The 25,765-nt window shown below is 41.3% G+C and overlaps 1 protein-coding gene across 1 annotated transcript in view; it reads left to right on the forward strand.

The window, feature by feature from the left end:
* ADAM12 (ADAM metallopeptidase domain 12) overlaps positions 1-25,765 on the forward strand; it is a 359,573-nt gene that overhangs the window by 94,152 nt on the left and 239,656 nt on the right. The gene's annotated exons all lie outside the window — the stretch shown is intronic.

Genomic DNA, 25,765 nt, shown 5'->3' on the forward strand with positions numbered 1-25,765 from the left:
TAATATTTAGAGAAATGGATTTGTATAATCATATTTCTAGGGGTTTTTTTTCCTCTTTAAAACAAGATGATAATTCTATGAGACTATATGTATAATATGCATATCTCTTTAGACATTTTTTGACATTCACTTTTTTTCTTTAGTAAATCCCATTGACACTATTAGGGACAAAACCCAGTCATCCTAGACACCACAAATTACTGTGTATTGAAACAGTGACTCACAGAGATGACCTAAGTAGCAATCTTGCACTAGGTTCTGAGTGGACTAGGTTCAAGAACTGGACCAATCAGAGAATGAGAGAAACCAACTCTACTCTACGACTCTATGATTTTAGTGTAGAATGTCAGCTTGGAGACAAGGTTAAACCATGATTAAAGGTCTGGTGCAAAACTGTCCTGGTGAGAAATGTAGATTTGGAGATTGGGAACAGTAACCACAATGTCTCTAAATTCAGCAGTCATGGCAATGGAAGGTTGCCCCCAAAGTCTAGAACAGTCATATTTAATTTCAAAAGAGAGAATTTTACGAAAATGGTGAGGCTAGTTTGAAGGAAACTGGAGACTCAAGACCTAGGGGATATGTTGAAGATGTTTAAAGCCATACTAATTGAAGCCCAGATATAATTCATTCCTCTGATGGAGAAAAGTTCCACCAACTCTAAATGGATGTCTGCATGTTTAATAACTCAGGTCAAGGAAGCCATAAAAGCAAAACAGCCTCTTTGGGGAAAAATGAAGGTTTACCCCTACAAGGTGAACAGAAGGGAACACTGGGTCTGGCAAACAAGGTGGAAGTTAATTAGGCAAGAGAAAAGAGAATTTGAGGATCTGGTTGCTAAAAATGTCAAGAAAAAAATAAGCATTTATTTAAATATATCAGGAGTGTGAAACCAGCCAGGGAGGTACTTAGGCAATTAGATTAAAAGGAACAAAAGGACTGCTAAAGGAGATAACAGAGAAACTGAATGACTTCTTTGCATATGTGTTCATTGTGGAAAATGTTAGGCACATATGCATGCTACAGCCAGTATTTTCAGGAGTGAATCTGAAGAACTAAGTCAAACTGAGGTGACAAGAATTACATTCTAGGGCTTCTGCACAAATTGTCAGTCAATCTCCATTGTTCTATTCTTAAGCAAGGTAATTAAATGGATGATGGCTGGACAAATTGTTTAGATTCCCTCCAGCCTGGGTTTAGGGCTGATTGTGGGACTGAAACAGCTGTGGTCACCTCAGTGGATGGCTTGCCCCAGTAAATGGATAGAGGGGGTGTGATGCTATTGATTCTCCTGAGCGTCTCAGTGGCTTTTGATACCATCAATCATGGTATCCTCCTGAACTGCCTTTCTGGACTGGGATTGGGAAGTGCCATTCTGCAGTTGTTCTAGTCCTCCTTGGAAGGTAGATTTCAAAAGTCAGCGTTAAGGAACTGCCACTCAGCACTTTGGCCTTTGGCCTGCAAGGATCAATTTTGTCCCTTTTGCTCTTTAAGATCTACATGAAGCTGCTGGTTAGGTCATCAGGCAATTTGGGCTGGGTTGTCACCAATATGTGGATGACACTCAACTCTGTCTTGCACTTCCAGATACCTGGGGGAGTGTAGAAATCCTAAACTAATGCTTGGAGGCAGTTTTGATGTGGATGCAGGCTTATAAACTGAAACTTAGTCCTGGACAAGACAGAAATGCTACTGGGGTGGACAGTCTGACTGGAGATTTAAGGTATTGACCATTCTGAATCGGGCTGCACTCCTCTTGAAGAAACAGGTCTGTAGTCTGCAGGTGCTCTTGGACTGATCTCTATTGCTGCATCTCCTAGTGGTACAAAACAGTGCAGCTAGGATGTTGACTGGAGTGGATCATAGGCACCATATTGCTCCAGTCTTGGCCCACCTACACTGGCTTCCAGTTTATTTCTGAGCACAAATCAACATGCTGGTCTTGACCTTCAAACCCCTATATGGTTTGGGATTAATGTACCTGAAGAACTTCCTGCTCCCTTAAGGACTTGCCCAAACACTACAGTCATTTGTAGAGGCCCTGCCCCCAACTTCTGAGATTAGCCAAGGGGCAATCCAGGAGAGGGCCCTCTTGATCATGGCATCAACGCTCTGGAATTCTCTCCACAGGGACAGTCTGTCCCCTTCTTTTGCCATCTTCCACCAGCGGATGAAGACTTTTTTGTTTGCTTGGAATTTTTTCAGGATTCCTACTTCCTGACTAATGTTTTAATTGCTGGGGGAGTTATGTCTTTGCATGTATTTTGACTGTTTTTAATTTGTGTGTGGAGGACTGCTTTTTAATGTGATTTTATCATGTATGTTTTAAATTATTAGCCACTGTGGTGGCCCTTCAGAAGGAAGAAAGGCAGAATATAAATTCTGTAAATAGATAAGCCAGTCCAAGTGCTTCGTTATGTGTAAATCAGGCTGCATTGCCTCCTGTTGTATGGTGTCCTGTGTTCTGGGATAATAGAGCTACTTAGAAGATTTCAGTATTCTCAGTGACCTGGTACTTCCAAACAAGTGATCTTTATCCTCTAGGAAGGTTGTGGAGTCTCAGACATTCTTGTTTTGGTTTTTGCTGCTTTTGAAAAGACTATGCTACTAATATACATACATAGAGAGCAAGGGCACCATCCATTGTTTCTCTCTTTACACACCTTCTGACAAGAGTGACAGGACAGTGAGGCAAGGTACTCAGGGATAAGGAAGTTTCCTTTCTGGCATATGCAACTTTGGGTACCCCTTCCACAACTGTCCCATGACTGCTGTCACCCATCCATCCAGCACAGTCAGCCCAGCCACTCAATCCCAACTCAATCCCCATATGCTCCCCCTAGTCCCATAATATGCTTTTTACGTGCCTATGGTCTGGAGCCCTTATTGATACATGAATGGTATGTTCTTTTACTGGCAACATAATTTTGAAGGATGTGGCATCTTTGGGGGTAATTTGCTTTATTGCCAGAATTTTTTTATTGCTAAATATATATATTTCCATAGGAAAACCATCACTTTAGAGCAGGGGTGTCAAACATACTGCCTGGGGGCCAAATCAGGCCCCCGAGCAACTGGCTGTCATCTGATTTCATCTCCCTTTCTCTTGCTTCCTTCTTCATAACAGGTTGCTTTGCAAGGCTTCTTCAATAGCACAGGAGCTACAGATCAAAACCTCTGTTTTCTCCATTGACTGAGGCTCCTCACTTGGAGAAGAAGGGGGGGCAGAGCTTATTTTGCTAGGTTTTCTTAATTGCACAGCAGAGCTACTGAGCCAAGCCTCTCTTCCTTCTATTGGGTGAGGCTCCCCCCCTCCCCCGGTTCCCTGGGGAAGGAAGGAAAGAGCCCGAGCTTCCTTTGCCCAGTTCCCTGGATCCCAAGGGAGAGATACAAAGAAAGTACCTTTAAGACCAATGAGTGCTAATGTTTTAAGCATGTTTTAAGTTTTTTTAAAAAAAAAATATTTAAAAAGGACACTGACAAACACAAAGTTTATATCTCTGCTACCTAATCTTAAATAGCCCAAAATGGCCCAGCCCAACAAGGTTCAACGCCTCTGCTTTAGAGATTTTGTGACCCTAAAGATTGAACAGGAGAATAGGAGTTATAGGGTACCTCCTGGATTTACATTGCGTGGCAAATCAAATATGTGAAAGAAGCCTTCTAGAAGCAATAATTTTAAAAAACAGAAAACTTATGGAATTCAGAATAGCGTTATAAATGTTGAATAACTTACCTGAACACAACATTACATATTTTTAGCTGTACCCCTAATATGGTTTGTGTACATTCATAAAATCTGAAGTGAATGCAACAAACCTATGCATTCACATATGATTGTTACACAGGTAGTCTCATAAAATATATTTAACTACAGTTCACTATGATCTGTAGCAAGCCTCCCCAATATTTTGAAAATTCCAACAAATGGTTAAAGTGCATGCTAAATTTATGAACTCATAGCATGTGTTTTTTCCTCTTCTCTAATGGAGCATGAGATAATGACTTTCTGAAGAATACATTTTCAGATAAGAAATGTAAATGGACTCTTGCAAAGATGTTGAAATAACTATTAAGTGTGCTTGAGATGAGAATAGAATACGAGGTACTGACACACCTTTACAATCTTGGGAGAGTTCTGGGGAGGAAAAAATGTAAATTACACAAAATGTTTTTTCTCTGTTGGTTCATGGAAATGAACTTTTATTTATCAGCTGAAAGAATTGCCTTTTTAACATTAGAACACATTTACTGAAATCTTCAGAGTACATACGAAGTTGTGTGTCTCATCACAGTTCCAATGCGTTAGCACAGCCAAATGATTAGCAAAGCTGTTACAGATTTTTAAAACAATATAAGCAGCATCTCTGGATGATCCCTTAGTAATAAATGTCTTTCCAGTTTTTTTATTTTATATTACTTGCATATTGGCACTACTTTGAAAGATGTAAACCTCAAAGCATTTCCCACATATGTTAACATTTGTCCTTGTTCTGGTCACCCATCTGCATGCACGTGGTTCTACGTGCAATGGCAAGAACACAATTAAGCAGAATCTATCTCATTTTTGAAGTGTAATACATTATCTGAGGGATATAGGCTGCAATCACATTTTTCAATTTTGAGCCAGATCATGATGGAACTAAATGAGCACCCTAGAGTCTTGCAATGTTTTAAATTGTGTTAGAAGCACTTGCTGAACAAACAGACTTTCAAAATCAGCTCATAATTCCCCCAGTTAGAAAACATAGCAGTTCACTGGGATTAACCTTCTCTGTGTTAACTCCATTACATAACATACTGGTTATATGCTAGTATCAATGAAGCTATAAGAATTACACTAATAAATTTCATAGTGGGAGTTATACATGGGAATAAACAATCTAATATTGTAATTTCTCTTGGTTTATTTCAAATGATTTTTTCCCAAAAGATTAATGTTGTGTGCATAGTCCTAGCTTTATTTTCTTGAAACTATATCTCAATATCAGAAATACTGCATATTTTTCTCTTTTGATCCATGATTTACTGTAAGTCTTAGATCTTATGGCAAAATAGGGTTGCCAGGTCTCTGGTGGAAAATACCTGGAGACTTTGGGGTGGAGTCTGGAGAGGGTAGGATTTGGAGAGAAGAAGGGCCTCAACATGGTACAATGCCATAGCATAGAGTCTACCCTTCAAAGCAGCTATTTTCTCCAGGGAAGCTTATCTATGCCACCTGGAGATCAGCTGTAAAAGCAGGAGATCTCCAGGCCCACCTGGAGGCTGGCAACCCTATGGCAAAACCACCCACTCGTTGTTGTGACTCTAGTACCTTCTACTGATTTTTTTTTTTTTTTAAATCATCTCTCTAGTCTAGTAGTTCAAAATGTTGTAGTTGGGTTTCATTCTAATACATTCTAATGTTAAATTCATATACTGTTTTAGTATTTTAAAATAGTATTTTAATATACGATTAAATTATTAAGTTAAGGGAGACAATATACTATTGAATTATTAAGTAAAGGGGAACATTAATTTTAATGGTAATCATAATACATGTTCAGTTAGCTTCTATGGTAGGAAATATTGGTAGCTATATTATAAGGGAAAGATTTTTGACAAAAATGCGCTATATTGAAGAGTATTTCCTGACAAAGGTACATTTAGGAATAGCTGATATTTTAAAAATTACTTTTTTTCTCTTTTGGCAAATTCTGTCTGAGCATTAATCCTAGAGGCAGTTTAATGCAGACAATTTGTAAATAAAAATGTCTTAAATGAAAAAACTACAGATACAAAGCCTGTAACCTCCATCACTAGCCTAGACAACAAATTACACAATATTGTTAGTTATAGCAGGAGCTCATTTGCGTATTAGGCCACACCCCTAATGCCAAGCCAGCTGGAACTGCGTTCCTGTGTATTCCTGCTCAAAAAAAGCCCTGAATTCTGCTTGTTAGAGTTGTAGACTGCATGTAGAAGATATCGAAGAAGATATTGGATTGATATCCTGCCCTAGACTCTGAGATTCAGAGTCTCAGAGCGGTCACAATCTCCTTTACCTTCCCTCCAACAGGGCTGGCCCTAGACTTTCTGGCACCCTAGGCAAGGCTAACTTCTGGCACCCCCTTCTGCACTGATGTCACCAAGTCACATGGGGAGCACCCAGTTCAGCGCCCCCAGAAGTCTGGTGCCCTAGGCAATCACCTAGTTTGTCTAGTGGCAGAGCCAGCCTTCCCCCCCAGAACAGGCACCCTGTGAGGTGGGTGGGGGCTGAGAGAGCTCTCGAAGAAGCTGCCCTTTCAAGGACAACTCCTGCAAGAGCTATGGCTGACCCAAGGCCATTCCAGCAGCTGCAAGTAGAGGAGTGGAGATTCAAACCCAGTTCTCCCAGATGAGAGTCCATGCACTTAACCAGAACACCAAACTGGTTCTCACTTGTACTCCTTGTCCTGAACCCAGCTGCTCCCATCACTATATCTTTTTGCTAATATATTGATGTTGTTTTGAACACACCAATTGCAGTTTTTAGACACCGATACAATTTTTGTACAGTTCTGTACAAAATGTTTATATGAGTCTAATTTTTTTTAAATACGAGAGGTTATTTTATATAAACTGAATGGTTTTGGATTTACTTCAATTAGTAGTATGCTGTGTTCTGCCATGCCCAATTGCAAAAGTGATATGGTAAATATACACAGTGAAAAGCAAATGACCACAACATTGTTTTGTATTTGTGATATTCCATTTGCTTCCTAATCAGGAATAGGTTATTCAGGTTCCCGATCTTAGCTTTTACAGGCGACTCAAGAACTTGTCTGAATGCTGGTTGTGTCATATTCAGAGGTTTCTTCAGGTCCAGGACGACACATTCAGGACTGAAAAGCTGGCTTGGAGAAAGTCAATTTCTGAAATTTGCTTATTAACACTACACAAAAAAATCCCTATATTATGCTTAAGATTCAGGCTTTGATGTAAAAAACACTACCCACAAAAATTCATCTCAGCCTTTAAAAACAAACAAACATTAATTGTAAAAAACCCCCCAAACATTAATCGTAACATACCAACAACATATAGAAGGGCAAGGTAATAATGCTAACACTGCTACAGTTGTGGCTATCATGGCAAATGTATGATATGAAGACTCCATTCCTTCCTTTATGATTAAGTAAGATTATTTTCAGATGGATAGAGATGGAGGGGGATCACCATTTCCTGAAAGGTTATCCTGGCACAACCTTCAGTGTGGTTTTTAATGAATTGTTATATTCAACATGGCAAGAAAACATCATTGAAATATATTTATAAAATGGGATATAGATATTTTTAAAGGAATATATACATACAAATCTGCTAAATCATATCTTGTTAATTGGGAGATATATTCTTCTGGTGTGCTTTTCTGCTTTCTGTTGGGAGATTGGAACTGCTAAAGACTGTTATGTTGATCTTCCTTCTAAGTCTAACATTTTGTCTAATTGGCCTCTTCCTGTTGCTTCCTCGGGCTAAATTTATCCTTTCTGGGGTAGTGAGTAGTGAGAAGTATAATGGATTTGTAGTGAAGCCACAGATCATATACACATATCTGTCATTAGGATGAAAGAGAAAGTTAGGTAATTAAGACACAATTTTGTCTGCCAACTTAATTATATGTAACTTTTTTTGCAATTTAGAACGCTATGTAAGGTAGTGTCTTGCAGAAAATATTTAAAACAGTGGGTCACAGCATGGAGCTGTACCAGCTAATTAAATTGAGAAAAAGTGATAGAGAAGATATACTTGCTTATGCAATTAACATATTAAAGACATTTTCACATTAAATTACTGCTCCCTATCTATAATTGAAACAGCGGAAAGCCAGGTATTTCTGGTAACTTTATTCTACTATCTCTTTAAGGAGAGAACAAGAGAGTAACTGGACAAATGGAGTTTGCTCCATGGGTCTTTCAAATTATCTGGATACAATGCTAAATGAAATAGAACCTAAAGAAGTATAGCCACTTGTGGCTATAAAACAAATAATGTATAGTGCGCAGACTCATTAATTGCAGTGGTCCTTTCTGTACAGAGAGCAGTTTTCATCTTGTATTGATACCTTTTTAAGTGAGGCGCATTAAACAGGTGGCAGAGGATTGGTGCAGCAGGTGACATTATCACGGATAGGTAGGGCAATGAGTTTGGAATTTGTAAGCAACTGCAGTGTCTTTTTAAAAATTCACTTTTATAAAGGTTTCTCAGCAGTATCTCCATTGTTCATGTGAGTTCAGAATAGTAACTCAACATGTCTTGGGCTTGTGGGCAGATGTTTGTCTGAGTATGTATAGTCTAATTGCTATTTACTGAAAACTAGTGAAGCAGTTACAAGGTACAGAAAAGGCACAAGCACCTACTGTTTTGCTCTTTTGCTACTGTTTACTGTTTGTAATTTAGGGCATCAACACTTCCACTTACTTCCAAGTTACTACTGACTTTCAGAGGAAATTACAACCTATCAGCAGTCTCCCAGAGAATACCATATTGGCCACTACAGATGTTGAGGATCTATATAACATCCTCCACAATGACTGACTATAATTGGCATGTTATAATTCTAACAAATTTTATTGAATCAATGTATTTTACAGGGTATATTTGTGATATGTATCTAAAGGATATGTTTCCTGAAGAGTCTGTTTCTGATACAGGATCATAAAAAGCTATCAGCTATCAAGAACATTATCCCTGATAATAATAGAGCACATCCTGCTACAGGGATCCCAGCCCTTGTCTGGTAATCCCCAGGAGTTTTGGGGGCGTGGAGACTTCTTGGAACTCTGTTCCAGTTTAGAAACAGGAAGTGACATAATTATACTCTAGGAATTTCAAAATCTCTGTGGTAAATCCAGAGATTTTTGAAATTCATAGAGAGTCATTATGTTAATAGCTGTTTCAAAACAGGAAATTACTTCTCCCTGATACTTTCCCTTCCTGGTTTTCCCTGATTCTACATTAAGATAGAGTGGGGGACTGGAAGCATCACCAGGAGCTTCCCCCACTATTTCCAAGTGTGTGGAAAATCTATCTTGCTATCAAGGTTTTGTAGTCAACCACAGCCTAAATAGCTCTGATTAGCCTGATCTCATAAAAACAGGGAAACTAAGCAAGGTTAGCTAGCATTAATACTTGGATAGGAGACCACCAAGGAAGGCTGGGGTTGCTACACAGAGGAAAGCAATAGCAAATCTGCTAATCTTTTGCCTTGAAAACTCTATAGTCCTGGGGCTCTCATGCACCACAACAACCAGATCCATTTTTCCCCAGGAAAGGCCACAGTTGGCTTACCAGTCAAATTGATGAAAGGCACTCCATGTCCGCAGCTGCCAACTGCTTACCCAGCAATCGGTCCAAGAGCACTTCCAGACTACAGACCTGTTCCTTCAAGGAGAATGCAACCATATCCAGAATGGGTGACACTTTAAATCCCTGCTCAGACCTTCCCCCCACCAGTAGCACTTGATAGGATTATATTTCAGTTTATTAGCCTGCACACACTCCAAAACTGCCTCCAGGGACTGGTTCAGGATTCGTCCTTCCTGGGATCAGCTGGAAGTTCAAGAAAGCTGAGCATCATCCATATATTGGTCAACCAACTCAAATTGCCAGATGACCTCACCCAGTGGTTTCATTTAGATGTTAAAGTGCATAGAGGACAAAATGGATCCTATCTTCTGGGAAGGACTGGAACTTCTACAGAAGAATGTCTCCTAATCCTAGCACAGATAGGAAGTCCAGAAGGATACAATGATCAATGGTATCAAAAGCTGATGAGAGGTCCATGAGAATTGCACTCCCTCATTTCATCTTCCAGGGCAAGCAATCCATCAGGGCAACCAAGGCTGTTTCAGTCCCATAACAAGGCCTGAAATCTGATTGGCAGGGATCTAAATGATTCATCTGGTCACTACCCATTCAGTAACTTTACTCAAGAAAACAAACCTTTTTGGAACTAAAGTACCTACCTGATGAAGTCAGAACACAGATCAACAAAGCCAGAATGATACCCAGAGAAAATCTGTTACAAGACAGACCCAAAAGAGAAAATAACAGAATACTACTAGTGATCACACACAACTCTCAACTTAAAACAGTTCAACATATCAACAAATTACAACCTCTTTTGGACAGTGACAGCTCTTTTTCAAAAGCACTGGCGGGGTAAACCTTTTCTTGCACACAGACAGCCCCCCAACCTCAAACAACTCCTCACCCACAACAATACAGCATCTTATCTGAGCATGGACACCGGTACCAGAGCTTGCAATAAACCCAAATGCCAACTTTGCTGCCACATACACCCAGACAACACTATCACTGGGCCTAACAACATTAACTATACCATCTCAGGTTTATTCACTTGTTCATTTTCCAACATTATATATGCCATTAAATGCCAACAATGCCCTTCAGTTCTCTACATAGGGCAAACTGGACCAACCCTACGCCAAAGGATAAATGGACACAAATCTGACATTAGGAATCACAGAACTGAGAAATGTGGGAGAACACTTTAACCTTCCAAAGCATGCAATGGATGACCTCAAGGTAGCTGTTTTGCTGCAAAGGAACTTCAAGAACAGAATGGAGAGAGAAAATGCTGAATTACAAATTATTATGAAACTTGGAACAAACACCTCCCCAGGACTGAACAGGGATATTGGTTTTTTATCTCATTACAGATGCTAAACCCACTCTCAGTGAGTATAGCTATACATCCACAGTATTTCAATATGTTTCTCTTTTAGAATTGTGTATCAATATAATTATTTGTATTGACATACTCAAAATAGGGATATTGGCTGCATATCTCATTACATACGCTTTACCCATTTTCACTATATTTTATTGTATTCCTTTTTCCTATGGCAAACTAGAATGATGTTTACATGTTAAAAAGTAAATTAGGTGGACAAGAACATCACTATCCTATGTATTTCTCTTTTAGCTGTATTGACACACTCAAACAGGGACTTTGGTTGCTTATCCCATTACATATATTGAACCCATCTCCCATTGTCATTGACAGACAATCTCACATTTTGTTGCTTTCGCATGCTCATGCTACTCAGATCAAAAGTTTGCTCAATTTGTTAATTTTACTATTCTGTCATTGTACCATTTTACATTCTAAACCACTGCCTACCTGATAATTTTAGTTCACTGCCATTGGTTCTTAAATCTGTACCATATTGCATTCTGGGCCACTGCCTATCAGCTATGTATGGCTCTGCTCAGCGATGTATGGCTTTGCTCGCTGTGCTGGATTCCTCGTCTGATGAAGTGTGCTTAAGAGCACACGAAAGCTTACGTTCTAAATAAAAATTGGTTGGTCTTAAAGGTGCAACTTGACTTCTGCTTTGTTCAAGAAAAGAACATTTGAGACTGGTCAATAATCATTGAGATCTCTAGGCTTCTTTAGACATGGATGCGTCACAGCTTTAGACATGGAAGCAACCACTCCATCTCTTAAGGAAGCATTGACCCACTCCTCCACATGCAACTGCTGGAGTGACCTTGGGTCACTCATAACTCTTTCAGCCCCTTACAGAATTTTTAAGGAACCAGGATGATCAAGGGTCATACAAAGAAATTTTAGGCTTCAAACTGAATCCTGTCCATACTCGCATTACCAAATCCCACTATTTCCCTCCTTTCCATTTTAAACAAAAAATTAGAGGTATTTTAAGCATGTTTAATAATATCTTTGTATATTAATATCTGTATCCTTTATAAAGTTTATATCTCCACTACCTGGCATTACATCTTATGACACATTTTATGACACACATGGTTCAACCCTACAAAATCCAATTTGTTTGAAATCCAACCCCCATAACAAATGAGTTTGACACCCCTGATTTAGACCCATATTTAAAGCGAGAAATCTGCCATTACATTGTCAAAATATAGAAGGGCATTTATGCTTGTATGTTTGTAAGAAATTGTAGTGATATGATAGTCTTTTAAAACCATCCAATCTCATCCATCATGCTACAGAAAGTTTTCTGTCTGCAGAAACCTTAGGTTCCCATATAATATCTCATGTTGTGACACAGCTCAGAAACAAAGTGGTTTTTCTCAGCCCAGTTCTACATGAAGTTGACAGGTTCTCCATAGTGACTCTAAAACAGCAAAGGGAATTGTAAACATGTTTTCAGAACCAAGGGCTGAACCTTAATTAATTATAGGCTGGGTATTTTCAATTTGATGCATAGTCCCAAGGGCCTCATTTTGTTGAATAAGAGCATGGTAGTATGTGCAATGCCCTCTAAAATTGCTCTTCTTCTTCTTACTCATAATGGCTGTAACTTGGATCACATTCAGATTTTGGGTTTCTTTAAAATAAAGCCTTTAGCCTCTCCTGAAGACTTTGCAGATGAGACTGAATAACGATGTCTAGATAACAAATTTGGTGAGGTTAGACTAGGGTTTCCAATCCCCAGGTGGGGGGCAGGGGATCCCCCAGTTTGGAGGCACTCCCCCCGCTTCAAGGTCATCAGAAAGTGGGGGGGGGGGGATTTCTTCTGGGAACTCCCATTATTCTGTATGGAGACTTTTCCCCATAGGAAATGATGGAGAATTGATCCGTGGATCTGGGGCTCTGGGGAGGCTGTTATTTGAGGTAGAGGCACCAAATTCTCAGCATAGCATCCAGTGCCTCTCCCCAAAATACTCCCCAATTTTCAAAATGATTGGACCAGGGGGTCCAATTCTATGAGCCCCCAAAGAAGGCGCTCCTATCCTTCATTAATTCCTGTGGAAGGAAAGCATTTGAAAAGATGTGCAGTCCCTTTAAACGTGATGGCCAGAACTCCCTTGGAGTTTAATGATGCTTGGTACACCCTTGCTCCTGACTCTGCGCCCGATGTCTCCTGGCTCCACCCCCAAAGTCCCCAGATATTTCTTGAATTGGACTTGGCAACCCTAGGTTAGACACTAACCGTTTAATTATATTTTTTACTTTTCAGGGCTGTAGTTATAAAGTCGTCATCTTGCATTAGGATGCTTACTCAAAGTATGAATTATAGACATGACTGAACATATGAATGCCAAGTTGGGCCTATCTTGGAGTTTCCTTAAATTAAGGGAGTAAGACTTAAGAAACTTTTTTTGTTTTATATTTTGTTTTTGTCCCAGTGTCCTGAGATTCAAATTGGCTAACGTCATTAAACTATCTAAAAATCTCATTTCACAATAATCCAGTATAAATAATGAAAAACAGCAAGCCATTCACTCCTTGTAATAACTCATGTGCTTTTGGTGGCTTGTGAGAAAAACTGTTTTACAGAATCTCCAAAATCTCAGTGGGGTTTGGGCCTTCCTCATATCCTTAGGAAGCCCATTCAATAAACCAGGAACAGCTATCAAGAAAGCATGAGCACAAAGCTGAATGGAGGAACTGTTCTGATGGTTGGAATTGCCCTATGTACATATATGGGTGGAAGTAATCTCCCAAATATGAAGGTCTCAAGCATGGTTGCCAGACATGGCCAGGTAATGAGTGGGAAATGGTGGAGGCAGGGACTTCTTCCTTTGATGGTGTCAATTGGCATCTCTGGTGCAATAATGGCACTTCTGGTACAACTCAGAAGTGACATCATCATTCTGAGGTTTTAACCACAGATATTTGGACAAATACTAGGGCATCACCTGGCATGATGACCTCACTTCTGGGCTATGGCAGAAGCAACATCATCACACTAGGGGTGCTAATAACATCTAACCCATTTCGCCTAGGGCTTTCCTTCCAGTGCCCACATGAACAGTGGCAGGCAATGAAGCCTGGGTGTGGAAGATCTCCTCACCCAATGGGAAGCTGGCAGCCCTAGTCCCAAGTCAAGAAAGGTTAACATCTGCACCTTTAGCTGAATGCTGAAACAAATTTGGAGTCAGTGTGGTGATCTTAAACTTGGGTCAATGTGCTCAAAATGCTTAACTCCTTACAACAATCATGCTGCCATATTTTGCGTCATTTGTAGCTTCCAAGATGTCTTCAAGGGAAGCTATGCATACTGCATATTATAGTAATTCAGTCTTAAGGTTACCTTAGCAGGATTAGCATGGTGAAATCAGCTGACTCTTAAAAAATGAAGAAGAAGAAATTGTATTTATACCCTGCCCTTTGCTACTTAAAGGAACCTCAGAGCAACTTACAATCTCCATTCCCTTTCCCTCCCCACAACAGACGCCCTGGGAGGTAAGTGGAGCTGAGAGACCTCTGACAGAAACTGCTCTTTTCAGAACAGCTTCTGACAGAGTTACGAGTGACCCAAGGTCACTCCAGCAGTTGCATGTGGAGGAGTGGGGAATCAAACCCGGTTCTCCCAGATAAGAGTCTGTGCACTTAACCACTACATCAAAACAAGTGATGGATGACAATTGTGCAATCTATGTCAGCAAAACAATATTTTAATATAAAAGATCTGTGGACCTCACAGATGGACGCAGTGTCAAGAAACAAAATCTAAGTGGCTGACAGGTTTCAGTTCACTAGCATGGTCTCCAGATCCCCTACCTACATGGATTGTTTGGTGGCTTTTACATAATATTGACCTGAAGCAAATATTGATAAGATAAGATAAATTTATTTTTATATCCCGCCCTCCCCCGCCAAAGGCGGGCTCAGTGGTTCACATCACTGGTATGACAGACTAAGTTGTTCTCTTCCACTGGAACTGGCAACTTGGCCTCTGCTACTATCATGATCTGCTGAAGAGATCCTAATTAATAGTGTTGGGAGAATAAAAGCATGATAGGAGCTTAAGAACTGACAATTTATAGAACCAGGATGCTAGCTGAGTAGAGACATAGTAATGGTTTATTTTTCACAACATCTAGTTGGAAAAGGCAGGATTCAAGATGATAACTGCAATCCTGGCTTGCCTTATCAAATAACTTTTGTTGTATTTTTTTACTTAAAATATTTCTATGTTGCCTTTCTAGCCAACATAGAGCCCCCTAGGCGGCAAACAATCAAAACCCATTCAAAAAGTTATTAAAGTGCATATGTGTAAAATAATTCATAATATTCATGCATTAATAGGAAGGAAGGTCACTGAGTTCTGAAAGACTACAGGGACTACTACTATTCCCTGTGTGCAATATTTATTTGTTTAAAACATTTACTAGTTACAGTTAAGTTTTCAAAGTTAAGAAAAACAATAAAAGACCACAATTTAAAATCTCCATTAGGACAGCCTATAAGTAATCAACATTAGTCAAATGCAATCAATCAACATTAGTCAAATGCAGTCCTGCCTAACAGTAACTATGGTTTATAAATCAGCCTCAAACCTTGATTTGACAGACCCTGAGTAACTATCAATCTGTTTCTTTCCCTCATATTAACAATGCGGAGAATATTTCTAATCAATTTTGTTTTGGTCAAAGAGAAATTTGAAGGGGCGCGGTTGCCAATCTCTTGTTGAGGGCAGGGGAACTCCTGGTTTGGAGTCCCTCACTCCGTTTTAGAGCTATCAGAAAGCAGGTGGAGGGGGAAATAGCTGCTGGGCACTCCATCATACCCTGTGGGGATCAGTCCCCATAGGATATAATAGAGAATTGATCTGTGGGTATCTGGGGCTCTGGGAGGGGCTGTGTTTTGAGGTAGAAGCACCAAATGTTCAACATAGCTGTTGGTGCCTCTGCTCATACCCCAGTTTCAAAAAAACTGGACCAGGGAGTCCAATTCTATGAGCCCCCGAAGAAGGTGCCCCTATTCTCCAATGGAGGGAAAGTATTTAAAATGAAGGTAAAGCATTTAAAAGGAACATGGTCTTTTTAAATGTGAGAGCCGCTCACATGGAACTCACTTCAAAGTTTCTTCTCCCAGAGCTTCCTTCCTCTCTCCTGAACTCTCCACCACCCACTTGTTGGCCTCATCTGGCAACCCTAGCAAGAAGGGGAGGTTCTGCAAAATTTCAGAATTTCACTTTGTAGATGCTCAGAGGCAGGCAATGGCTCCTGCTAGAACACTTTTCTGTGGTGTGTAACATAAAATAACATCAAGGAGAAATGAAAGAGAAATTCCACTTTTAAGAGTAAAAAATGAGAGTAAGAGGAATCAATGGCTATATTGTAAAAAAGTGAATTTAAGGAAAAGAAATTCCCATCCACATTAAAAAACACTAGTCTGAACAGAGGTTATGCATAGAGTTTCAGATGCGGTTGTTTCCTTCTTCATTTACAAATGGAGATGCAAACACATTTCTCAGTAATATTGTTTAGATTTAGTTCTGCTTTCTTCTTTTATTCTCAGATTTTAGCATGTAAATTAACAACGGCAAACAGATTTTAGGTCTTTGTAACAAAACAAATATGATGCATACCCCAGAACACAGCTTTGAGTAAAAGATTGCATGCATCCTCAAGAGCAGGGGGGGGGGGGCGGGATTGCTTACTTTTTTATGCTTTAATACTATGGCAAATAAACACCTTATCAGCATTGTAACAGCAGTCTGGGTAATTTTAAGCAGATGTCTTCCTTTCTTTAATCACAACATCAATTATTTCTTGGACAGCACTGATTAGCTGATGTGTACATAAAGAATACAAACAGCTAATGGGCTCTCTTATGTGGATAGGACAGGCTAAAAGAGAATAGCAAGTGTCTGGTGAGCCAATAAAACTGCGATAACTGGAATGAATCTTCATCATGAGTCATTAGAAAAGATGACACTTTGGCTGCAGGATGAAAAGTCTTGATGAAGGCCAGTTGTAAAAGCACAACCTAGTGTTTAATAAATGGATCGTGGTGACTCATAAATTTAGTATATACGTTTGTTAGCATGCAATAAATGTCAAGCTTACTGAGACATTTCCTGTGCTAGATGTGCCCCCTCTCCTCAGCTTGAGGTTCACTTTGAAGAGATTCTCTAGAAGTCATTGGCAGCAAATATTTGTGCAACACCACAACGAACAGCTATCAAAAGCTAAAATAAAAATGCATTCCATATGCTCTATCATACTGGGAAATGGTGTCGATTTTTACAGCAGATAGTAATATGTTGTAGGTTTCAAGTTGCAATTCTGTTCACATTTACTGGGAAGTATACCCTGCTGAAGTCAATGGGACTTCTCCATAAATGTGTGTAAGGCTCATAGCACCTGTACTTCATTGTGTGTTATAAACTGATCAACATTTAATAGGGTTCCCAGGTGCTTAGACTTTTCCAGGCAACATTCTATGGCAACTCAATGGGAAAAGTAGTGAGATTGTACCAGTAAACTCTGCTCTTTACTTACGTGTGTTCATTAGAAGGAATTCGTGTTTTGGTTCTTCCCTATGATTGGGCAGGGAGAGCTTCTTTCAAGATCTGTACATGAGTGGGAACAGTCCACAGCTTCTAAAAATGTGTAACAATTGAGGACATGGTTTACCTCTGTAATCTAACTTCAGCACCACCCTTCTTGGGTATAGCTGTATTAATCTGTTGCAGCAAAAAACAACAAAAAGTGGCCTCTTAGAAACAACAAGAAGTGGCCTCTGTTGTGAGAGCTTTCATGTACAAGAGTCCATTTCATCAGATTTGTGAAGTATTATTCTCCATTGGCCTGTGTATAGCATTTGTACTGCGTGTGTTCTGTATGCACACATTTATGGAAAGAGAAATTTAATCAGATTTGTGAAGTATTATTCTCCATTGGGCTGTGTATTGCATCTGTATTGTATGCATACATTTATGAAAACAGAGAAAAAATGTCAACAGATGAACCAAGAAACTACGAAAAGTATGTCTGTGGCATTTCTATGCAGAATCAAAATGCATTTAAAAATAGAGATCTGCTCATAGCAGCACTTATTGATGATAATATTCCCTTTCTAACCATGCTTTGCTAATATAATGCCTGCTAATATAATGTCAGGAACAACACCTAAAAAAAATCCCAACTATCCAAGACTCATCTACAATTATTAACCCTGTCTCCTCCTCTAAGGAAGTGCTGTTGGATGAGGAGGTGGTGGATTTAAACATACAGGAGGAGTATATCGACTTGCCAGAGCAGGGTAAACAATGAATCCTGGATAGAGCATCTGAAGCAAAAATTGATCAGCTGTAGCTCTCATGAACAGTGGAAAACAGACCTTGCAACTCAGATATGCCCCATACTCAGGGCTGGTCCTGCCACTAGAAAAATTAGGTGATTGCCTAGGGTGCTGGCCTTTTGGGGACACTGAATTGGGTGCCCTCATGTGACTCAGTAACATTATCAGTGCAAAGGGGGTCACCAGATTAGCCTTGTCTAGGTACCAAACAGTCTAGGGCTGACCCTGCCCATATCAGTTTCTTATCTCTCCATGGAAAAAATTACAGGATTTAATAACATCACCCTTATTAGGTCCCATATACTGGAGCAGGAGGAGCTAACTGAATTTCCTTTGAAGGAGAGCAGTAACCTTTAAATCAACCAAAGTATGGCCTGGAAGGTCAAAATTTTCCCTCACTGGTCTCTGAACATTGTGCTATTTTATGTCAGAGTATGTGTCCATTTATTATTTTGCATAGGGACTGTCCTGTTTGTCCAATCTACAGAGCGAAGAGCATTGATAACACATGATGGCGTATATTAAATAGGATGAGTAAATGGAGGAGCCCAAGATGGTATAGCTGACATTGTTAGGACTTGTAGTAACACGAATGCAATTGTATGTAATGCTTCGCTGTAGACAATAGATTGCTATATATGCTCCATATAGTAATTGCGGCAATTAGTTGTTTTTAAAAAAATATAAAGTTATGTTTATGTGTCTGTTACATAGTCGCATAGTGGTGTCCAGAAAATATACCAGTTAGGTTGAAAGGCTAATGCTCAGGTTGACAGAGCTCATGTTAAGGCTGAAAGTTGTTGACATCTTGGTGAAATCCCTAGTGAAGTCAAAGCTCTGATGAAATATTTTGAGAGTTTCTTTCCTGTGTGTCCAGATGATGAAAAGGTCATAAGTAAAAAGTCATAAAGTACAGAAGAGGTCTTTGTATGCTGTTGTGCTGCCCAGGTACACATGGCTTTGACAATATTCTGCAAGTATCTGGGAGAACTGGATTTGATTCCCATTCCTCCACTTGTAGCTGCTGGAATGGCCTTGAGTCAGCCATAGCTTTCACAGAAGTAGTCCTTGAAAGGGCAGCTGCTGTGAGAGCTCTCTCAGCCCCACCCACCTCACAGGGTGCTTGTTCTGGGGGAGGAAGGTAAAGGAGATTGTGAGCCACTCTGAGATTCAGAGTGGAGGGTGGGGTATAAATCCAACTCTAAATAAGTCTGTCAGGGCATGGGTGTCTCTTAGGAGTGCATTCCAAGAATAGGAGCCACAGTTCAGAAGGCCCTTCCCCTGGTGACAGCTAACCAAGCTGTTCTGGGGCCAGGCACCCACAAGAGGCCCCCAGAGGATGAACAAAGGAAGCATGGGGGGGGGGGGTTGTAATGGGAGAGGAGAGTCCCAGATTGTTAAGGTTAACACCATCACCTTGAATTGGATCCAAAGACTAATTGGTAGCCAGTGCAGCTGCCACAGAATTGGAGTGATATGAGCTGAACATGAGGTTCCTGTCAACAACCTGGCAGCTGCATTCTGAGCCAACTACAGTCTCCAAAGTGTTTTCAAGGGTAGCCCTACATAGAGCAAATTGCAGTAGTCCAATCTGAAGGTGACAACTGCATGAATCAGAGTGAGTCAGAGTTCGACCCAGACAAATAAGGAGCCTGGCATAAGTGAAAAAATGCCAGCCATGCTACCATGGACACTTGTTTATCCAATGATAGCACAGAATCCAATCACACTTCTTCACCCAAAGGGTGATTAACACATGGAATTCATTGCCACAGGAGGTGGTGGCGGCTACAAGCATAGCAAGCTTCAAGAGGGGATTGGATCAACATATGAAGCAGGGGTTCATCAGTGGCTATTAACCACAGCGTATTATTGGAACTCCTTGTCCGGGCCAAGTGATGCTCTGTATTCTTGGTGCTTGGGAGAGGCAACAGTGTGAGGCCTTCTAGTGTCCCGGCCACACTGATGGACCTCCTGATGGCACCTGGGTTTTTTGGCCACTGTGTGACACAGAGTGTTGGACTGGATGGGCCATTGGTCTGGTCCAACATGGCTTCTCTTATGTTCTTAAGTTATGTTCACACCCCGAGGCTCCTTAAAGGAGTCTACAGCTGTCAACTGGACACCATTGAGTTTCAGGAGTGACCCTACAGCTAACATCTTAGTCCTTCCCAGCCACATGAACTCTGGCTTGGATGGATTCAATTTCAGTCAGCTCTCACTTAACCATTGGACTTGCATCCAAGCACTGGGATAGTGCCAAGAGCCCTGCTGCCAGCTGCTTATCCAGCAGGAGGAAGAGCTGAGTATCATCAGCATATTGATGGCACTCAAATCCAAACCTCCTGAAAATCTCAGCAAGAGGGTGCATATATATGTTAAATAACATCAGAGGAAGGATCAAACTCTGTGGGACCCCACAATTCAGGTTTCTTTGGGAAGACCTCTCCTCTCCACTAGCAACCCTCTGAGAGCATCTCTGGGAGAAAAAGGAGAACCAACTAAGGACAGTGCCCCTCACCCATAGAGATGCAAGGTGCCCAGTCAGGGCCAAATGATCAACTGTATCAAAGACTGTTGATAGCTCCAGAGCAATCAACAGCACTGGCATGCCTTTATCCAGATGGAAATGGAGATCACCAACCAAAGCAACCAGTATTGTCTCAGCCTCAAAGCCAGGCCTGAAGCCCATACGAAAAGGGTCCAGGGCAGATGTCTCATCCAGGAAAACCTGGAGCTGCTTGGCAAGTCCTTGCTCAATTACCTTCCCAGAAAAGATAGATTAGAAGCACAGGTTCATTTAATGGTTTCATATAACCATACCCATGAGTTCAGAAGACTTTTAAAGGATTCTAATGAGTTGACTTGCATCACCAGTGTAAGGTCATATTTTGCAATGTTGTTCTGGCTTTTCTATCTTGGACTATCCAGTGTAAGAAGAATGTTAGAAAAACAAAATGTAAAAAGGAATACAAATAATACTATTCATGTAGGGATAATTCCCTGTAGTCTGGAAGGGATTGTATCAGGCAACGCCCTTGAATTGCTTATTGTGTTTTAAAGGTTGATTCTTTTAGTTTAATTGTGAGTGGATGATGTGATTATGGTGTCCTTTGTGAGTAAATTCAAACATCTGCCATTTATAAATTCTCAGTCTTTGGCAAAATTATGATATAGTCATTTAACCCTAAACTATGACATGACTACATAAATACTTGGAATACTGGTGCTTGTTTGACAGCGTGTTTTCTTATTCTTTCAACTTGGCCTGAGGTTTAGAGACAACATTGGTTCACTGTATTCTGATATCTGGCATTCTTCAAGAGGTCCCATTTTCACTAGTCTGTCAGTTACAGAAACTCCACCTTTCTGTGGATTTAGTCTGAATCTTAAAGACATATTTAATTTTATTGACTTATTATAGTTGTGGTTAAAATGCAAATGTGCTACCTCAGCATGAAGGGAGAAATGGGCAAGTGGTTTGTGGACGAGGGAAGGCACACACTTTATTTTATAGTCATTCACTTTTAACATTTTGGGGGCAAATGCAAGATATACATGTACCATAATCTGCCTTTTTCAGGCAACAAAAGTGGAGGAGTCTTGGGGAATCATCAGCACTACTTGTTGTTGTTGTTAATTAAATTTGTGAATCGTTTCATCCTGGCCAATACTGGGCTCTGGTGATAATACAACAAAAAATACACATAAAATCAATAAAACCAATGAATTAAAAGCAGTTGCAACCCAATGGACATTCTTTATAATGTGCTGTAGTTCTGCTTTCTAGGCACTGGGAGCAGTCCCCCCCCCCCTTGAAGTGGATGGGGGGAGTGGGGTACCAGCCTGGCAACCATCACTGTCCTCAAGCAAAAGTGTGGCGGAACATCTCTGATTACAGGCCCTGCAGAATTGGAAAAGATCCCGCAGGGCCCTAGTGTCTTCCAGCAGAGAGTTCCACCAGGTCTGGGCCAGGACTGAAAAAGCCCTGGCCCTCATTGAGGACAGCCAGACCTCTTTTGATATCTTTTGCCCACTCCTCAGAGGAAATCACACACCAAGGTGCAAAGAATGTTAGCTACTGAACCAAAGAGCATAGCTACCCTGACACAGCCCACCAATCATGGTATGGCAACTTTCTCACTTATTTAGATATTTATATATGGCTTCTAATATCTCTGTGGTGGATGAAGTATACAACTGTTCCTGTTGATTTACTGGATTGGATAGTAATTCTCTGTTGTCCGGATTGAGGATCATATTTTCCCCCAGAATATTCAAGTGACACACATATGGATAAAATTCATAAGACAAGACTCTTACACTAATTGCCAAGTACTGAGCCTTTCTTTTCTTTTTTTTTTTGGGGGGGGGGGTTGAATTAAGTTAAAAACCAGTTCACATGATGGCAGGTCAGGCACCTTATGTGTGCCCAGGGTGTCTGGTCCGCAAAAAACCCCTCCCCATGTGAATAACATGTTCACACATATACACATTTATACCAATTTCCAGTATTTTTCATCAAAAACCAGTAACTATAGGAAGTAAACATACACTCATTTACCATATCACACACGTTATATCATACACAATGACAGGGAGGAGTAGCAGAGAACTAAGCCACCTAACTCAAGTTGCCTGCCACCAAAAAGTCAAGTGCAGCACCCAAATGAGCAGGAGCTGTGCAGCACCCAAATAGCGGCCAGAGTTCCCCCACCCCGCAGAACCCAGGACACACTGATAAGCCTGGTATCAGGTCATGCAGGCCCTAGCTTCCCACATTCACTTCCCGCACGCTGTCTGGCAAGGACCGTCATGGCCACCTTCACACTCCCCCCTCCCCATGGGACCAAAAACAGGACCCTGGGTGAGTCTAGTCTCTAGCTTCCACTTCTCTTACATATCCAGAGATAAAGAGGGGCAATCTGCAGCCACTTTTCTGCAAGCTTCCTCATGTCCTCATTTTCCATTTGTTCCCCACAGTTTCCTTGTTATTTCTCTGTGCTTTCTGAAAGCACCCTGGATCCAATTTGAGAAAGCACAGAGAAACTATGAAGAAACCACTGATGAACAACAAATGTGGATGTGAGGAAGCTTGCAGAAAAGCTGCTGCAGGTTGGTATCAGAGACTTATAAAAGTCTCCTGAATAGAGTCTCGATACAAGGCAAAACCACAAAGTGCTGAGGTATGACTCCTCACAACCCGAAGGTAAGGCTGCCATCTGCCCTCTTAACTAACCCACCAGTCAAAGACCAAGGGTTGAAGTCTCTAGCCCTCCTGTGTCTAAGCAAAAAGTGAGCCCTGCAAGTTAGGACACTTACAAGGTGAGTTCCAGAAACAGTTATTCTGGTTGCTGTAGCCAATATGGGCTAAAGTACTGGATTCAGACTAAAGTCCCAAGGGCACCACAAGATATAATTAAGAGAATGTGCAGGAATATACAATATATAAGCAGTAAAGATAAAATGATAAAGCTAAATATATAAACTAAGCACATTTAAAAACATTGGTTCTAGATCCAGATGTTACCTGAGAAATCTGAGTCCAACAGAACTCCAAAGTAGGAGCTCTGTCCAACTTAGCCCATTCAGAATTAAGAGGTATCTCGAAGTTAGATGTATTCCTGACACAAAACAGAACTAGAATGAAAGATCTTCTTTATGCCTTAAACAACCCTTATAGGCATGATTCTAGTAGACCAATCAAATGTATGGCAAATTATGTAACTTGACTGATCAGGCATGTTGCTACCTAGGTGACCTAATCAATAGGGAGTTGCTTTAAGGAGACCATATACTCTGCAGCTTTATAGGGCCCAAGCATGCAAATGCCTTCTCCACCAATGGGTCATTGCAATAAAAAGATTGAATGCATAGGTCAAACTCCCTCTGAGATTATTTGACCTTGAAACTGCTTGGCCTAATTGTCCAGCATCTGTGTCGCCTCTCATCTCCCTTATGTCACTTTTTGAAGCTACAGTCAGCTTGACCTCAGGTTCTCCGGTTGCCTGGTTAGTGGGTCAGTTCGAACTACCGGGGTATAGGCTCCTCCTCCTCATCACAGGGTCGGGTCTTTCAATCGATCCAGGTTGGATTGGCCTATACCTTCCGTCCTCGCCAGTTTATTCCGGCCCTGCAAGAAGCAGGATGGCTCTTCTTTTGCACGCTAAAAGAAAGTGCATTGGATCCGGACAGAGAAGATACAGAGAGGCTGGGAGCATAGAGGTTGGTCTCCAACAACACCGGCACGAGGGTGAGACACTGCAGGCTACTCGTGAGTAGACCCAGCTGATAGAGGCGGCAGAGCCCAGCGACACTCCATTCCCTCGCTCACTCGACAGGAACAGAGCGGGGAAACCGGCGCAGGAGCTGAGTGATCCTGAAAACTGTGGCGCAGTAAGTTGCAACACAGAAGGGAAGGGATCCTTCATTGTCGGGGATGCCGGTGGGAGCCCTGGGGAGGCCTTAGGGACCAATGCTGCACAGGCCCGACCGAGTGGAGCCCAGAACTGTGTCACGTAAGCACATCGCAGCGGGGAGTGTCCTATTCACGCTCAAGAGCCCTGGGTGCTTCATTAAGCCAGAGGGTGAACAGGCGCCACCAAAGTGCAAGGGAGAAGGAGAGGCCATGGTGACCAGCAGGGGGCGTTATGGAGGCAGCCTGCCTTCCATCTTGGGGCCCCTTCCCACCCTTTTTCTTACTGCCTTCTACGTTCACTTTTGTTTTCAGTGAGGCACAGAGGCAACAAAATGGCGGCTAGTTCTAAAGGCAATTCCCCCAGTGAGTTTGAATTGCCTCTCTTCTCAGGGACCTCAGCCTCTCAGCAGGCACAAGAGATACAGAATCCTGATCTTTCTGGGGACGACACCAAAGCAACCTTGCTTCAGTGGCTTAAGAATGAGATGTTAAAAGAACTGGGGCAGGACCTCTTGCAGCATCTGGGCTCTTCTGCTTCTTCAGCCCTGAGAAAGAGACAACAGGGAAGGAAAAGAGACAGAGACCACAGTCCTAGTGATCTTTGAAAGGCAACCTAAGCGCAGAATTAACCTGGGTTTAGACTTGCCTTTGCCTAGTTCAGCAGAGGAGTCTGAGTGTTTTGACCAGCTTTCTGATAGGGAGGAAGGGGAACTCTCAGAAGAGGAGGAGCAGGCCTCTACAGTCCAATCTAGGCTTTTTCCTCTCGAATACTATTCTAGGCTATTCCCCAAGGCTCTACAAACCCTTAATTTTGTGGCAACTCCCAAAGAAAAGGAGGAGTTGGACCCTGACCTGCCCACAGTTTCAGGAGAGATGACACCTAAGCTGAGTAGCTCTCAAACAGGGGTTCCTTTGCCAGCTGCCTTTTTTGCCATGGTTAAAGCAGAATGGGAGCACCCGGCCAAGCCCAAGGCCACCCAACAGGTGTTCTTTAAGCTTTATGTCTTAATTCCACAGGCCACCAAGAGACTAAAACTGCCAGCTGTAGATGATCCTGTAACTAGTCTTATCTCCAATTCGGTCCTACCTATGGACGCAGATGGCCTACCTAAGGACCCATGTGATAGGAGAACAGAGCAGGCCTTATGCAAGGAATTTGAGGTGTTAGCCTGGGCCATTAAGGCTTCCATGACAACCTCATTGTTTGCAAGAGCTATGTGCACCTGGGCAAATAACTTAATGGCAGCGAATAGTGGAGCCCCTAAAGAGTTTAAGGA

This window comes from Heteronotia binoei, chromosome 6 (genome assembly GCF_032191835.1).
Source record: "Heteronotia binoei isolate CCM8104 ecotype False Entrance Well chromosome 6, APGP_CSIRO_Hbin_v1, whole genome shotgun sequence".
In the NCBI taxonomy this organism is placed as follows: domain Eukaryota; kingdom Metazoa; phylum Chordata; class Lepidosauria; order Squamata; family Gekkonidae; genus Heteronotia; species Heteronotia binoei.